This window comes from Mirounga angustirostris, unplaced genomic scaffold (genome assembly GCF_029215605.1).
Source record: "Mirounga angustirostris isolate CCGP_5_RB_7025 unplaced genomic scaffold, mMirAng1.0.hap1 SCAF_13, whole genome shotgun sequence".
NCBI lineage: Eukaryota > Metazoa > Chordata > Mammalia > Carnivora > Phocidae > Mirounga > Mirounga angustirostris.
The window spans coordinates 101,948,317-101,965,149 of record NW_026991721.1 but is presented as its reverse complement, the minus strand read 5'-3'; the positions used below and the strand labels follow the sequence as shown (position 1 = coordinate 101,965,149).

Below are 16,833 nucleotides of genomic sequence, written 5' to 3'. Positions count from 1 at the left end.
ACTTTGTCAAGTCCTAACCAGGAGACACTTCAGAGGAATTTGCTTAGAAAGCCACTGAAAAGAAGGTAGTCACTTGGGAAGGAAGGACTGTGCTTGTGGCAGGAATGACGACTTGGAGGGACAATGAAGGAGAGAGAGCAGGAGGGCTCACGTGCCAGGCTTTGGAAGATGGCCCAGTGTGGCCAGAGAGCATTTGAATTAGGCGTCTTGGAAGCCTGGAGAGGCTGATGCCAACAGCCACAGGGCTCCTGCCTCCTTGGTTAGTATAGGTCAGATTGCTATGGAAAGAAACATTGGGAACTCTCATTTAAAGGGCCAAGCTTGGGTGAAAGCCATGAAAGAGGAAGAAAATTCAACATAATGGCAGAAAACACAAAGAAAATGAGGAAGAATCTGAGGCTAATCTCAGGAGAGTCATTGGTCCCTGAGCTAAGTGTCACAGCATCTTCCTGCATCACGATTCTGAGACACTCAGGTTATCATGCCCACATCTAGTTGAGCAGGAATTTTCATTGTTCAAGTGATGTTTATGTTCCTGTTTCAGTGAATCCTCATAACCCTCTTGTGAAGTGAGTGAGGTAGGTAATGTTATGGAACCCACTTAATAGTAAGAAGGCCAAGACTCAGATAGATTAGTTTACTAATTGCTCAAAGTCACTCAACTTTGGGGCGCCTGGTGGCTCAGTTGGTTAAGGCTCTGCCTTCGGCTTGGGTCATGATCCCCCAGTCCTGGGATCAAGCAGGGAGCCTGCTTTTCCCTCTCCCCCTCCCACTCGTGCTCTCGCTCTCTCAAATAAATGAATAAAATCTTTAAAAAAAAAAAAGTCACTCAACTTAGTAGTGACTAGTCTGTCAGTAGAACCTTGCTCTGCTGTCCTCAACTTCTGAATTTAACTGTTTGCTTTTCTATTGTCTTTATCAGCAAAGACATAGAAATTCTGAGCTATTTTTCACAAAGAAATTATCACAGTGACCTTAGTGGTTTTTATTAACATCTCAGAATAATATAAAATAGCTTTGAAAATTAGAGAAGCCTCTACCTGATAACTTGTGTCTAAAAATCCTGTTCATTTCACACACGTGTTGAATTGTCTGTTACCACCTTCTTCTTGAAGGAAGCTAAAGGGGCAAGATAACATTCCTGGTGATTGTAAGCTGCACCTCCTTTTCATAGATACTCATAATCTCTGATGAACAGCCAGTGATTCTGACTAAAACATACACCCATGGCAGAGACTCCATGAGTCATATTTGTCAGCCTGTCCTTATGAATTCTAGCAAGATGCAGAGCAGCAGGTCATGCTCCATCTCTCCTGACTCACCTTATTTCTCACCTCTGAGGAGGCCAAACAGGAGCCCGGCAATGTTTGAGCTCCGACAGCCTTGAAACTCAACACACGTGGTTTCACTGCTAAATCTGAGTTTGAGCCAAATCCCTCAAAATGCATGGAAAGGCTAAAGTGTATACTCCTAAAGGATGGAATTTCTCATGAATTTCTTTGTCTTCAGCATTGGTGTGATATCTGTAACATTGGTGGTGTTTAGGAAGACCTTGAAGTGGCTGAAGGAGAGGAAAGGGGACAGATAAAAGGAAGGAGGGAAGGAAGGAGAGAGGGTGAAAGGACAGAGAAGAGGAAGGAGGGAGAGGAGGAAAGAAGGAGAGGGAGTTGGGAGGGAAACCCGCATCCCTTGCCCCGCTGGCCTGACCAAGCCTCAGTCTCTGTCCTGGACCTTCTGGCAAAGACGTGCGATCCCTCAGCAGTAATGTCAGCTCTAGCCTCCTCTCTTGTTTTCAGCCCTCAATGATTTTAATGAAGAACAGTTATAAAAATACATGGTTTGTGTTCGTAAAAACCTGCCAAGAAACAGAGAAAAAATGAAGACAGGGAGTTGATTCTACCCAGAGGCATTTTCACCAGTGATTCTTGGCTTGCTCTCTCCCTGTGAGCTATGCCCACCTCAGGAGATTTCATCTGGACAAACTAGAGATACGAAGAAAAGAGACGCCTACCAGGCCTCGTGGAGACTGATTGCAAATTGAACTCTGTCTTCTGGGCCCATGTGTTCACTAAGGAGATGGCAGAAGTCACAGTTCTCCCAGGGACACACGTATCCTCTCTGTACCTTCTTCTACCAGTCTGCCCCCACAACTACGCTGACGCAGTCATCCGTAGCCAACCAGATCTTGGGAGGGGTTTTCCATGCCATGACTTCTGTAGGCTTTTGCCTCATACTTTCATTTTGCAAGTATTTCTTGATTGTCTACCATGTGTCAGGCACTGGGCAATGTTATTGCCCATCCTTTTCTGCCCAGCAGGACCATGGAAAAAAGCACAAGTTTATGGCTATGGGGATGCCTCCAAAGGCCTTTTGCTCCTTTAAAACCTCCTGGACTCCTTCTCAGGCACCTGTGGAGGGTAGCAGAACTCTTGAACCCACTGGGATCAAGATCTGCAATGGCTCCTCATCTACTAACACACAAAGGTAGGCCTCCTTTGCGTGGCCTTCAAGACAGGCATCCCTCAGCTGCACCAGACCAGCCCTGCCCTTGTGGCTCAAGTATGCCAAGCACTTCTTAGCCTTCCATACCTCCTTTCCTGTCAGGGTCACTGCAAGCCCATATGGTGTCTCTGTGCAAATTAGAAACAAGTATCTGTTCCTCAAGAGAATTTCCCTCCATCAGATAGAAGATTGTTCAGAACATACTAATTTTGTTAGAACAACACACCTATATACAAACTGTGCTCTCTGCAATGTGGACGTGCCTCTTTAGCTCGGTCGTCTTCGTGCGCATGTGACTGTGTGCAGTGGTGCTGTTGTCCTCCCACCCAAGTGGTTCCCTTTCTCGTCCCTTCTATACACTCTACCTGACTCACATCTCCAGCCCTCCACAGCTATTTCCAGAACCACTTATTCATACATCCCATAATTGTTATCTGGGCACTTACTACATGCCAGGCTCTATCCTCGACACCAGGAATACAGCGGTAAACAAGATGGCCAAGGGCACTGCTCTCATAGAGACAGACTATACCCAGGTGAAAACCAGTAAGTATAGAAATAGCAAGAAAATGAAAGAGTGATTGGCTAGCAAGCCATAGGGGCACTTCTTAAGATGGGATGGTTAGGAAAGTCACTCCAAAGAGCCGAAATTTGAGTGAAGAGAAGTCAGCCATGCAATGATTTGGGGATGAGTGTTAATGATATGAGGAACAGCAAGGACAAAGGTTTTATAAGGCAGGTCTGTGTTTGGCATGTCTGAAGGCCAAGAAGGATGACCCCCATGGGCACAGTGGCAAGACTGGTAGGAAATAAAGTCAAAAGAAGTAGGGCAGGGCCTATGGCATACGAGGTCTTATAGATGTGTTAAGGAGTTTGGATTTTATTCTAGGATTTTAAACAGCATATAAAACAAGTGAGTTACATAATTTGATTTCAGTGTTTCAGAAATCCCTCTGAATTGTAGGAGCTAGAATGGATCAGGAACACTAGTTGGGTGTGGGGCAGTTAGTCTAATGTCTGAGGCTTCCTTCCAACTCTGACATTCTGTGATTCTGCCTTACCAACAGGCCCCACTGTGCATATGGTTCTGTGTTCCTACTTGCAAATGACAGGCTCCATTTTAAGCAGAAGAGGGATTAATTTGAGATTTTAGGTAATCCACAGAATTAAGCAAGAGGCTGGAGAAATAGCCATAAGACTGGGCTTCCGGGAGGACTGCCCCAAAGCACCAGACAGGGCCAACTGGAAAAGGACACTGCCGAAGCTGTTCCGCTGAGCTATAAATGCTGGAAACTCAGCTCATCTTCAGCCACTAGCAGTGAGGTCACTCCTGCATCAGAGCAGGGACTGTGCCGTCCCTGCTGCTTCCTTTCCACCACCAGGAGCCTAGTGGAGTAGGGATTGGTCTCCGCCACGGGCTGAGTTGGAGCAGCTGGTTTCTTCCCAAGACTTTAGAAGGTCCTAGGGACCAGAGGTGGAAGGTCAGCCAGAGCCCAAATACCATGATCAAGGCTGGATGCAAAGACCATAGGAACCAGAGGTATGGAACAAGTCTGGGGTCATAACCCTAAGTAATTGGGCTGAGAAGATGAGACAAATGGACAGAAAGCTAGGAACCTGAGGGAGAAGAAATAATTTAGTATTCATTTGCATAATGACTAATGATCAGTGCTTATCTTCCCTATTAGACAACAGCTCCATAAAGTCAGGGACTGTGCTATATTTATTTGCTTACCATAAAATCGCTGCAGAATGCAATATGACACTCTCGGGGTTTATTCAGAGTCAATGTAGAAAACAGCCATACAAAAATAGTTTCTGTGCTTCCTTTAGCATACAATTTCTTTTGTATTGTATTTCTTACTATAAAAACTACCTGGCAAATTCTCTTAAAATTTAGGGCCAGCTAATGACATCTTATTCCTTGATCTGGGTGGTGGCTTCAGGAGATATTTTCTTGTGCAAATTTGTTGAGTTGCATACTTATGACCTGAGCCTATGAGCCAGCAGATCTGACAAGGCTAAAGATACCATGGTGCATAGGGTGCCTTTGGAGCCTCTGACACACTCCAGCAGGAGAATCACAGAACCCCACCGTTGTGGAGCAGAATCATCCTTTTGTGTCAGAGAGTTAGCTAATTCTGTCAGGCCACAGAGCCCTAGTGTATCTGGAACGACTCATCATGATCTCGGATTATGAGATCTACCATAAGGCTGAGTGAACACACCAGTAATATATCACACAATGGAAATGGTAAACTCAGGATTGGGCCTGGGCAGGTTTAAAGAGCACAAGAAGTGTCTCGAGCAAGTAGGCCCCTATTCCCATACACCTGCCTCTGTGTAACTTGTAACTGTGTCCTCACAGGGGTTCCCTATGACCAACTGTTCAAGGAGGAAAAATATTGGGGCTGATTTGCACATAAGTAGGCTTATTATGTTGGTGTTAGCTGAAAGAAGACTACTGTTGCATTTTAGCTACTCTCAGAGGTGACTCTAACAGACAAGTAGCAAAGGGAAATCCTATCAATGGGTAGAGATACAAGCAATACAGTTGCTCATTCACTTTGTATGGAGGGAGAAGTGGCCTGAGGTTGGGATATACATGGTAAATGACTTTGGTTGATTAGCATCCGGTAGGAGCAAGCTTGAAAGATGGGAGATAAGGAATTCTGGGGAAGAAACCTGTGACTGGATCACTAGAAGTGAGTACAAAGCATGTAGACCTTGGTTGTCTCAAATTAATGCCCACCAGAGAGGAGACACTCAACAACCAATTGGACGGTCGGCCAAGACAGCTTGTCCCATGGATGTCAGCCATCGCAGTGCTTGCAAAAGGGGCAGTGATGGATGGAGGCTATGCCTGACAGCACAGACTCCTTCTTACCAAGGCTGATCTAGCTACTGTCACAGCTGAGTGCCCAAACTGCCAGTAGTAGAGATTATACTAAACCCTCAACACGGAATCATCCCATGATGAAACCAGCCACTGGAGACAGGTGGATTATATCATAGCATTTTAACCTGCAGGGAGTGGTCATTCATCCTTATGGAACTGATCATGCTGCTCTGGCTATGGGTTCACACTGCCTGCCCTTAGTACCTCTGCCAGCACCACACTCAATGGCTTAAGGCCTGATTTACCAGCATGGGATCTTGTGCAATATCGCTTCAGACCATGGACCAAATTTTTAGCCAAGAAGGTCTAACAGTGGGCACATGATCCCATGATCTGGTTTTATTGCAGACCCCCCTCACCTGGACTCAGCTGACCTAGAATGATGGAATGGCCTATTAAAGAGTTAGCTAAGGCACTGGCTCTAGGACAACTGTCCACGGTGTTTGAATGCTGTCCTCCAAGATGAAGTATATGTATTGAACCACCAGCTGATACATGGTGCTTGGGTACCTGACTGTGGAATGCACAATGCACACATCCTGGGATCAAGGGGTGAATATAAGATTGGTTCCTCTCACCATCACTCCCAGGGACCCACTTAGGGCATTTTGGCTTTCTATTCACACACACTTAGATTCTGCCAGAATAGATGTCCTGGTTGTTGGCATGGGCGGTGGGAAGGAACACTTCCGCTAAGAGACTTTTAAAGGTCCCAAGTTAAGATTCCTATCTGCTCTCTTTGGATTCTTCACACTGGTGGGTCAGTGAGCAAAGAAAAGAGTATAGGTGAGAAGAACACGGACCCTGATGATCTTGAGAAGCTGGGATTCTACACAATGGGTACAGGGAACTCAAGAAATTCTTGGCAGATGAGGAAATTGACGCTTAGGAAAGTTAAGTGACATTCTCAAGTTCTGGCACAACCGGAACTTGAACTCAAGTTCTGCTCCAAAGGCTTTCTCGTGGTATTACTCCTTCCTGTGTGATGGCCTGATATCCCGTGTGGCTCTTATGGACATGGATGGTTTGCTAACCCCTGAAAACTAGTCATTTTCTTACACAGGCCCCATGTCAGGATACAGAGAACTCAGAAAATGATGTTTGCCATGACCCTGTGCATAGTAGTCCTTCACTGTGCTTAAGCCAGTTCAGCACAGCTGTTTACAATTATTAGGCTATGTAAGTTTGAAATCAGGTAACAACCAGAAGGGCCAATGCTGAAGAACTTAGTTGATTCATGGAGTTCATTTCTCCTGATGCATCAACCCATTTTCACAAGCACCACCAACCCCCAACTTTAAGTGAAAAATCAAAAAGAGAAGTTTGCTTTAGTCAATGGCCCAATTTATGCATTAAGGTCCACATAGTCTGGAATACCTGTTTAACTAGAAAGCTGAACTGCCTTGGCCTATACTTTTTAAAAACCAGAGAAGCATGGGGAATCAAAATGTTTATCTGATCTTGTTATAATGAGAAAAATATGCTTTGGAAGCAAAAACAAGTTTTTAAAATACTGACTCAGAGAAAGGAGGAAGAACAAGAAATATGCAAACACCATTTGGTGATGCTATTTCCAAGCATATAACCTTAGAAACAACATTCAGCTTAACAGTATTCATCAAGTGCCAACTACTTGGTAGTTGACTGGGTAGAGATTGAGCTAGACCCCAAGATGATTGAGACAGGACCTCTGCTCTCAGCACGATCCTGCAGTGACTCCCCCCCTTCCCCCTACTCCTACATCTCATTGAAGCCAATAGCTACTTCTTCCTCTAGCCCCTCTCATATCCTTATATATTTCCATTTATACCTCAATTATTTCTTATTTGGCCAGCTGGAGTCAGCTTTTTTTTTTTTTTTTACAAGACTAAGGTGCTCTTTCCTCTTGATTCGAATTTACAAAAACTGTGTATTACCTGTGCCATTGTGTTTACTCCCCAAACCTTTCTCTGACTCTCCACTTGATCTGCCTCTCATCATGACTACTTATTCCTAAATCCAAATGCGCCCCACCCCCGTCTGATTGCACCCTCCTCTTCTCCTTTCCACCATCTCTATGAACCTAAAACAAATGTGCTCCTATGTGACTTTGTTTTCTTATTCCATTTGCAACACCAGCTCTTTCCTTGTGCACTACCAAAGTTTGGAATTACTGCATATCCCGCATCTTGTAGACTTCTTTTCTCTGCTTTAGAGCCTCCTCCCTGCAGTCAAGAAGGAAGAATTTACTGGGGCGCCTGGGTGGCTCAGTTTGTTAAGCTCCCGACTCTTGATTTCAGCTCACATCACGATCTCAGGGTTGTGAGATTGAGCACCACATCGGGCTCCATACTGAGCATGGAACCTGCTTAAGATTCTCTCTCCCTCTGCCCCTCCCCTCCCTCTCTCTCTTTCCCTCTCTGAAAAAGAAAAAGGGGGGAGAGGAATTATTCATCACCTGAATCTGAGAGAGACTTCTCCCTCCATCCGGCCCTTCCCCTTACCAATTGATTTGAAAAGTAAATACCTCAAGCAAAACCAAACCATTTTAAGGGCAGGATCCAGCCAAGGGGTAGCACCTATTCATCAGTCCTGTCCCTAAAATCAGGCATGTAACTCACAGGACACAGGCTATCCTTCTCTCTGTTGTATCATCTCTGTATTCCCCCAGCCCGCACCTACCACTGGCTACAAAGAGATTGCAGCAGCAGAACAGAATTTCTTAGGATGTGCTCATACCCAGTCTTCAAGAAAGCCAAGACCCTCGAAATTCTTCCCACATAGCTCTGGGAAGGCACAGCTAGTGCTTTGGCGGGCACATGCCTGCCCCTGACCTTCCCCACTTTTCTCTCCTGCTCTGGGCCACGTAGCAATGACTTCGGTTGCTGCCAGTGGGAAAGGGGCAGCTGTGCTTATGGCTTCAGCGAGCCCAATCAGGGCTTCGGCCATGGCCACCAACTGTGCAGGAGGGCCTCTGTGCCAAAGGCCCTGGCACTCCGTCCTTGACCATGGAAGATGCTCCTGCTGATGCCAGCAGAGGGAGCTGATTCTCATCAATGTCCGCCCTGCATCTGCTAACCGTCCACTCTCCAACATTCCCCAACTCACACCAACAAGAGTGCCATTTCCTATTTCTGCCAGCACTGTTCTGCTGACGCCGCGGGCTCTCAGTAGCTCATGGAAATTCTAGAAAACCAATCCTTTTCATTTTTATTTATTTGTGATTGTTGCCCCCTAAACCTAACACTCAGATATGATTCCCATAGTTGGTGGATCACTGGACAAATGGTTGATAAGCACTTGAATTTAGAATCGCACTTTCCCTTCTGCACCTACCCAGCATGTCCCTTAGCTATACCCTTGCTGCTCAGTGCTCCCTTCCTTAGAGTGAGTTCCCCCTCTCAAGGGGACAGACCTTCAGCAGGCTCGTCCTGCCAGTCCTACCAACATGTCTAAAGGGGAAAGTCCATTAAAAAGTGCAGGAGAAAACCGAGGACTGAATGAGTGACCAACGATCAGAGCATTGGTCCAGAAGAAGCTCCCCAACACCACCTTCCACATACAGAAGACCTAACACTGTGATTTTCAACTGATGAGCTGCTGCAGAAGAAAAGAAATTAGAAAAGTCACTAACGAGAATTCTGTTTATTCTCCCAGCCATTTGTTTCTTCTGAATGAGAGCTTTATCCCTTAATTACAGATCTTAGTAATTGTCCATGACTGACAATTTACTGTTGCACAATTTCTTAGAATTCACTCTCTCATGATTGTAAACAGTCAATATTTCCACAGAACCCAAGTTGTTGATCCTACGCAGGGGATTATTTAAAATTAATGACTGACCTTCACAACAGCACCACAAGCTCAAGTCCACAGACCTACTTCTTCATGCCCATTCTCTCAGGTAGACATTTGCAGGAGGGACAAACCCCCATGGGATGTACAAATCTTTGAGTTCTGTAATTCCTCCATGATGCTCACCTACCAGGCTCATTCGAATACTGCATTCTCTTTTTCCTAGGAAAATTGAATTTCCCCTAAACATTCTTTCATAAGCTGTATGTCTTTCTTTCGAAGAGCCCTGTTGCTTATGTAAACCATTCACTTTTCTTTGGTCAAGCTGTGGTAAAACAAGAGATGTCTGTTTCTAATTGCTTTCTTACTCTTGGCTTTGAACTTCACACGCTTTCAGCCAAAGCACTCCTTAAATCCCTTTTTTTTCCCTGGGCATGTAGCATTGCTAATGCAAACCATGGTCAGCCCCCTGAGCCACATTTTATCTGCATGGGAATATCTTGATCAGAGATTGCAGTTCTTATATCCTGCTTGGATATTATTTGATTTGATTCTATTAGATCAAGTTCATGGTAGACTGTCTTCTCTTTCTATGCTACACTGATTTTATTACGTTTTTTATATGCCAGTAGTTCTCAACACCACCACACTTAACCTTTCCTCTGAGAACATCCCTTCGGTAATTTGTCATAAATTGCACACTGAACTGAGCTTGGGTATAGTCAGTCCCGTCCCGCTTTCTCTTTATCACAGTTTCTGCCCCAGTCTGCAGATTCCAAATCACAAAGACAAATAAGTAGGGGGAAAAACATAAAACTAGGAATTAGGAGTCTTGTATAAATATTGTTTATGAGGAAGAATTTAGGGTAAATTCAGTTTTCCTAAAAAATTCCATTTGAATGTATTATGTGTGAGAACTCAGGAAGTTTTATGTTTCAGTCACTTAACTAGCCGTGTCTTTGAGCAGGCTCTTAATTTCTGTGTGCTTCATCTCTGTTCTGTGCAAAATCAGAATAGTATTGTCTGTCCTATGATCTCATAGGAGGTATAATCTTATGAGATGACTACATGAGATTATTTCAAAATATATAGAATAGAACTCACCTGTAATTTGATAATATGGTCTTTAGAAGAGCAGAAATAACTTTTCTAGAAAAATAAGTAATTTGCTCTTTAAATGATGTCCCCTTAACTCTCAGGGTTGGCCTTCTGATAAACAGAATAGACAGTTTCTGTGCGGTGAAATTCCAAGAGATTTGGAAAACATCTTTAACCCCAGAAATGCCTTTGCCGCCTATTCCTGATGTTTGAAATACAATCAATCGCCAAGGACACATTTGTTAGAGATGAGGCTGGCAAAGAGAAGCTTCTCTGAAGGAGGAGCAAGCTGACATGGGTTAAAATCTATAGTGTAAATTGAAAACTGTTTTTTAATTTAAATTTTATTTAATTTTATTTAATTTTAATTTTAATTTGGTAGTGGGGTGGTTTGGATGTTAGGGAGTGGGCTGACCCTTGCTTGGTATACCAGTCTTCTAAAGGCATCGGGCTCCCTGCTCGGCAGGAAGCCTGCTTCTTCCTCTCCCACTCCCCCTGCTTGTGTTCTCTCTCTCGCTGTGTCTCTCTCTGTCAAATAAAGAAAAATATATATATATTTTTTTTAAAAAAGGGATATATTTCTTGGCTTTCTCCTAGCAGTTTCTCACCTGTCAGTCCATCAGTTCATTATAAAAATGGCAGAAAAATGTGGTAAAGCAGCATTGACCTCCCGTGATCACAGCTGACCACTGACCACAGTGAGTGTCCCTACCCTGTATAAGGGAACTGCTGTTTGAGTCTGTGGACTGGGATATTCAAAGCCCTCTTGCTAAGATCACTTTGAATCACAGGATTTCAGAAACAGGTGATTTGAGAGTCTCTAATCAAGGGCTTGGTAATTCAAATATCCATAGAGGCTAGATAGGTAACATGACTATGTGAATCAGGCCAGTATGAGTAATAGAGAGTGGTGGGGTCTGTGGCAAACTGAGGAGAGAACGTGGGTGCTCCATTGCCATTTAAAGTCAAATCCAATTAAAAGTTGTGTTGATCCAACCAAACATGTCCACAGAGTGACCATAGTTGGCCCCCAGGCTGCCGGTCTGTGACTTCTGACCCAACCCGCTTGTCAAAAAGTGAACTGTGGATACAGTTACAGTCACGTGAGCTTAGAAGGCATGAGTTACAGCGGCCCAGCCTGACTGTTAAAAGTTGCAACTCCTCCCCTGCCAAGTGAGCCCTGCTGGTTCCCGGGACACATCACAACTTTGTGTCTTCAGTCACTACGTGCCATCTGCTCTGCCCTTTCCCTTGCTCTCCTGCTCTGTCCTCTCCTGCGCTGCTGATCTGACTGCTGGGAAGAGACCGCCTGCAACGAGCACTGACAGTGCCTGTATGGAAGGGGACACCAGGGTCCGTTCCAAAGGTGTCTCAGCTGTGCTCTCAGTGCCGCGGCTGCCCAGGCTACAGAGAAGGGAGACTCACCCCCGTCCATTGCGGGGCTGCCCTTCGGCACCCGAACCCCAAAGCCACTGTGGGTGAGCCCCGAAGAGCAGAAGGCCTCTTGTGAAAACAGCCCCTATGGCTTCCTCTCTCTGCACTCATCTCTCAGGCACAGCTCGAGGATAAACACACAAACACCATCCATCTCTGTCAGAAAGAGCCGGGGCACAGCACCGTACACACCGCGCCAAAAAACATTTCTCCCCGCCCACCCCACCGCCAAATAAACAAAAGGAAATCTGCAAAGGCATTGCTCTGACTAAAACATACAGAGGAGTTTACATTAACTAAAAGAACCCAGCTTCTCTGTTTAAAGCCTCAGCATTAAGAAAACTGTCAAGTCAGTACAGTGAGTCAGGACTGGGTTTATATTTGTGCAGCTAAAGGGCCTGTTCTGTTGATTCTGCCTGAGCAAAGGAATAGGCTTCCCTGAGAAGTACGGAGTCTAACCTTTAGCAAGACACTCGACTTCTTGCAGCTTTCAACTGAAATGTTTCAGCCTCTGCCCATAGTACCTGCAAAAAATCTTGGGGCCGAGTTTCTGTCACCATATTTTGGGATATATCCATGACGATTTTGAGACTTCAAGAGACGGCAAAGAAAACTCACAGAACAGAAGAAAACATTTGTAAATGATATATCTGATAAGAGACCTGTATTCAGAATACATAAGGAACTCTTGCAACTCAGTGATAAAAAGATAAATGACCTAATTTAAAAGTGGGCAAAGGATCAGAATAGACATTATTTCAAGCGAAGTATTTGAATGGCCAGTAAGCACAAGATGCTCCCCGCCGTTAGTCATCAGGGAAGTGCAAATAAAATGCATAGTAAGGTACCGCTTCATTCCCCTTAGGATGGCTACAGTGAGAAAGACAGTAACACATATCAGTGAGGATGTTGAGAACTCAGTCCTCTTACACACTGCTGCTGGAAATGTCAACTGCTACAGTCTATTTCCAAAACAGTTTGTCCATTCTTCAAAATGCTAAGCACAGAGTTACCATATGACCAACAATTCCACTCCTAGGCATTTCACCCAAGAGAAATGAAAACCTACGCCACATAAGAACTTGGGCATGAAGATTCATAGAAGCATTTTTCATAATAGCCAAAAGTGGAAACAACCTAAATGTCTATCAACTAATGAATGGATATAGAAAATGAGTTCTATCCATACAATGAAATATTATTCAGTAATAAAAAGGACTGAAATACTGACACTATGGATGTGGGTGTTCCGTGAATGAACCTTGGAAACAGTGTGCAAAGTCAAAGTAGCCACTCACAAAAGATCACATATTTTATGATTCCAGTAATATGACATATGTAGAAGAGGAAGAAGAGAGAGTGATTGCTAATGGATATGGGGTTTCTTTTGGGGGTGATGGTTGTACAATGCTGTGAATATGCTACAAGTCACTGAATAGTACACTTAAAATGGGGGAGTTGTATGACATGTGAATTATATCTGAAAATGCTGCTTAAAATGTATTTTTTTAAAAATAGAGAATGTGACGTGTGCACAACTCAAAGCCACAGAGTACTTAGTGGCGTAACCAGATTGGCTGCTCCCAATTCCTGTTTGTAAATAACTAGTAAGATCTGTAGTAGAATTGGTATAGGTATAAATAGGAATTGAGATACAGACATAGACATGGGTTTCAAAATCATTGTTATTATTACTATTATTACTGTCATCTATATTGAAATAGTTTGACTCAAAAAACATTGCAAAGATAGTACAGTGATCTCACATATACCCTTCTCCCAGCTTCCTCCAGTGGTAATATCTTATATAACTATAGTATGTTAAAGGCACACGTTTTAAATCCTAGTGCTCTTCCCCTGTTCTTTATAACACGTTTTTTTGTGATTGAGAATCTACCATCTGTTTTGTTCCTACCTTTAAGTTTGCCAAAACAGGACAGTACCTCCTTCACTACCAATACCGCAAACAACACTGCTTGAAATTCCTGAGTTTGTCCCTGATACCCATAAAAGGTAAGTTGTGCCGTGATATCCCCAGCCTCCTTGGAAATGGCCTTCAGGAAGACAGAGGCCTGTGGCCAGATGCACCACAGGCTGCAGAGCACAGTCTCAGACTGAGGGGCCCAAGCCAGAGAGGGTCTCCTGGGCCCACCATGACATCTGAGCTGGGAGCCTTAAGAAATAAGGGGGAGAGAGAGCAAGTGTGAATAAGGGTGTGAAAAGCTGCACTTGCACATATATCCCAAAGGTGGGAAGTGAGAAATGAGGCTGATGAAATGTCAAGTAAAGAAATAGTAAGTCAAAGCAATGGATGGGCCATGGCCGCCAAACCAGATCTTGGGAGCAAGCAGGGACAGAATGCAACCTTCAAATGGCTGAATGCAAACATGAGAAAAATAAGAAAATCACTGGCTCTGTGTCAAGAGTCACAGCCAACCAATTCTAACTGCAAAGCAACATGCATAAAATGCAAGGAAATTTTGAGTCACTCAAGTTGCTTTGAATAGGAGAATACAAACTATGAGCGGCTTCCTCCAAGGGAATTTGCAGGGTTCTCTTGCCAAGCTTTCCTGAGGCCACTGCCGTGCCATCATCTTATAGAAGCCTTTAAAGTTCAGCTAAAACTCAGACAACCCAACGCATTGCTAAACCACGCTTTCAAGTCAAATGAACGTGTGCCCCACCTATTCCAGCTGCACTGTCTTGAACTAGTCACTTACCCGCTATGAGCCTCAGTTTCCTCATCTGTAAAATGAGAGTACTAGCAAAAATTAAGAATAGCACCTAAGTAATAGCACAACAAAGTGGTTGTGAAGATATGTGAGAATAAGCATAGAGAGCACTCAGCGTAGTACTAGCTAGAAAAATATACCCAGTAAGGAGTGGCTATAATTAATTCGGCAGCATTGCTTGTCCATGAAGAAACTAAACCAAGGCATGGTCTTAGAGGATCTCAGTTCCTCCAGGTGAGGATTCCCAGTATCCCCTATGAACCCACCTTGATGGCTCTCTTATTGTGTCATTGAGACAAGAGGAGTGCACTAGGCTTAGCAGCATTTACCTCTCCACTGATATGTCCCCGTCTATTTCTGGATGATAAACGGCAGTTAAAAGAGTCTTTAAAGACATTGCAAGTCTAACAGCCTAGATGAGGACTGCTGGGATCCAGAGAAAACAGAGACCACTTCCCTTACTGCCACCCCATCCACCTTGGAAGCAGCCATGAGGAGAGGTCTGGGAATGCTGTGTAGGTGACATTTCATGTGGCCAGAGGAGAGAGATTCTTGCAAACCAGTCTGAGAAGTGCAGAGACTTCAGCTTTAAACCAGAGAATGGAAAGAGCAGAGGCTTGACTTTTAGTTATGCGGTCCCTCTGTCCTTCTGTGCTATTGTCTCATTTCTGTGTACCCTTTACAGAAAGTAAACTCCTCAATTCCATTTATATGAAATATCTGGAAGAAATAACTCCATAGAGATAGAGGCAGAATTGTGGTTGCCGCAGGGCAGGAGAGAGTGGGGAATGGGGAGAAGTGTTTAATGGTACATGATTGTATTCTGAGGTGTTAGAAATATTTTAGAACTAGCTAGAGGTGTTTGCACAATATTGTGAATGTACCAAGTACCACTGGATTGTTCACTCTAAAATGGTTAATTTTATGTTATGTGAATTTCACCTCAATAAATTAAAAAACAACAACTCCCTGGGAAGATGCCTCTGATGTTCTGCTCTAATTGTTTGTCTCTCACTTTCTCTGGACCTCAGGCAGACCAGGTTTTCACCTCCACTATTCCACCTGAATTGCTGTTGTTAATGTCCTTGTGACCTCCACGATGCTAGATCCACTTGTAGCTATGTGTGGCTACAAAGGAAGTTGGAAAGTGTGCTCTTTATTCTAGGCAGCTACATCTCCAGTAAAATCAGCCTGTTAGCAAACGGAAGGGGGGAATGGACAATAAAAGAAAACTAGCAGTCTCTGCTAGTCTTTTTAAGGGTAAACCATTTAAACCCTAGAAACAGAATGTATAGCCTCCCAAATTTGGTGGGGGGAGTTAGAGGGAGAAGCATATTAAAAAGAAAAAAAAAAAAACTAGACTAATTCAATAGAAGATGGGAAAGAAAAAGAAAAGGAAAAATTTTGATAGATAGGAAACACAAAGAATGCAGAAACAATTCAAAGATATAAATAATCACAGTACTATGAATAAATAAATTCACTAAAATGCAGAGATTCTATCAAATAATTGGTCCATTTCATCTAAATTATTCAATTTGCAGGCAAAGAATTGTTCATTATATTCCATTATTATCCTTTTAATGTCCATGGGATCAAGAGTGATGGCCCCTCTTCCATTTCTGATATTAGTAATTTGCATCTTGTCTTTTCTTAGCTTGGCTAGAAGCTTATCAATTTCATTGATCTTTTCAAAGAAGTAGTCTTTGGTTTCATTAATTTTATTGTTTTTCTGTTCTCTGTTTTATTGATTTCTGCTGATTTTTATTATTTCTTTTTCTTTTCTTTCTGCCTACTTTTTATTTAATTAATTCTTTTTTCTAGTTTCCTAAAATGGAATCTTAGATAATTGATTTTAGATCTTTCTTCTTTTCTAACATATGTATTCAGTGCTATAAATTTCCCTCTAAGTACTGCCTTTGCTGAATCCTACAAATTTTGATGTCATATTTTCATTGAATTAAAAATATTTTCTAATTTCTCCAAAACTTCTTTCTTTGACCCATGTATTATTTAACTGGGTGTTGCTTAATGTCCGTATTTGAGGGCTTACCAGCTCTCTTTCTGTTATTCTATTCTTTTAAATTTGTTAAGGTGTGTTTTTATAGCTTGAAATTTGGCCTATCTTGATGAATGTTTCATGTAAACTTAAGAATTCGAATTCTGCTGTTGAATGAAATAATCTATAAATGTTAATTAGATTCAGTCGATTGGTACCACTGTTCAACTATATCCTTACTGACTTTTGACTGCTGTATCTGTCAATTACTGATAGAGTGGAATTGGTGTCTAACTATACATTTGTCTATTTCTCCTTGTAGGTTTATCAGTTTTTACCTCACATATTTTGATGTCCTGTTGTTAAGTGCATATACACTAAGGACTATAATGTGT

General features: G+C 43.1%; 1 protein-coding gene across 14 annotated transcripts in view; it reads left to right on the top strand.

Annotated features, from left to right (window-relative positions):
- POU2AF2 (POU class 2 homeobox associating factor 2) overlaps window positions 1–16,833 on the top strand; it is a 497,177-nt gene that overhangs the window by 307,564 nt on the left and 172,780 nt on the right. Inside the window, exon 7 of one of the 14 annotated variants that reach the window (XR_010407111.1) lies at window positions 13,630–16,214. The exons of the other annotated variants lie outside the window; for them this stretch is intronic. The gene's annotated coding sequence lies outside the window, so the exon portion shown is untranslated. Of the gene's footprint in view, window positions 1–13,629; window positions 16,215–16,833 lie in introns of those variants that run through there. 14 annotated transcript variants of the gene reach the window in all.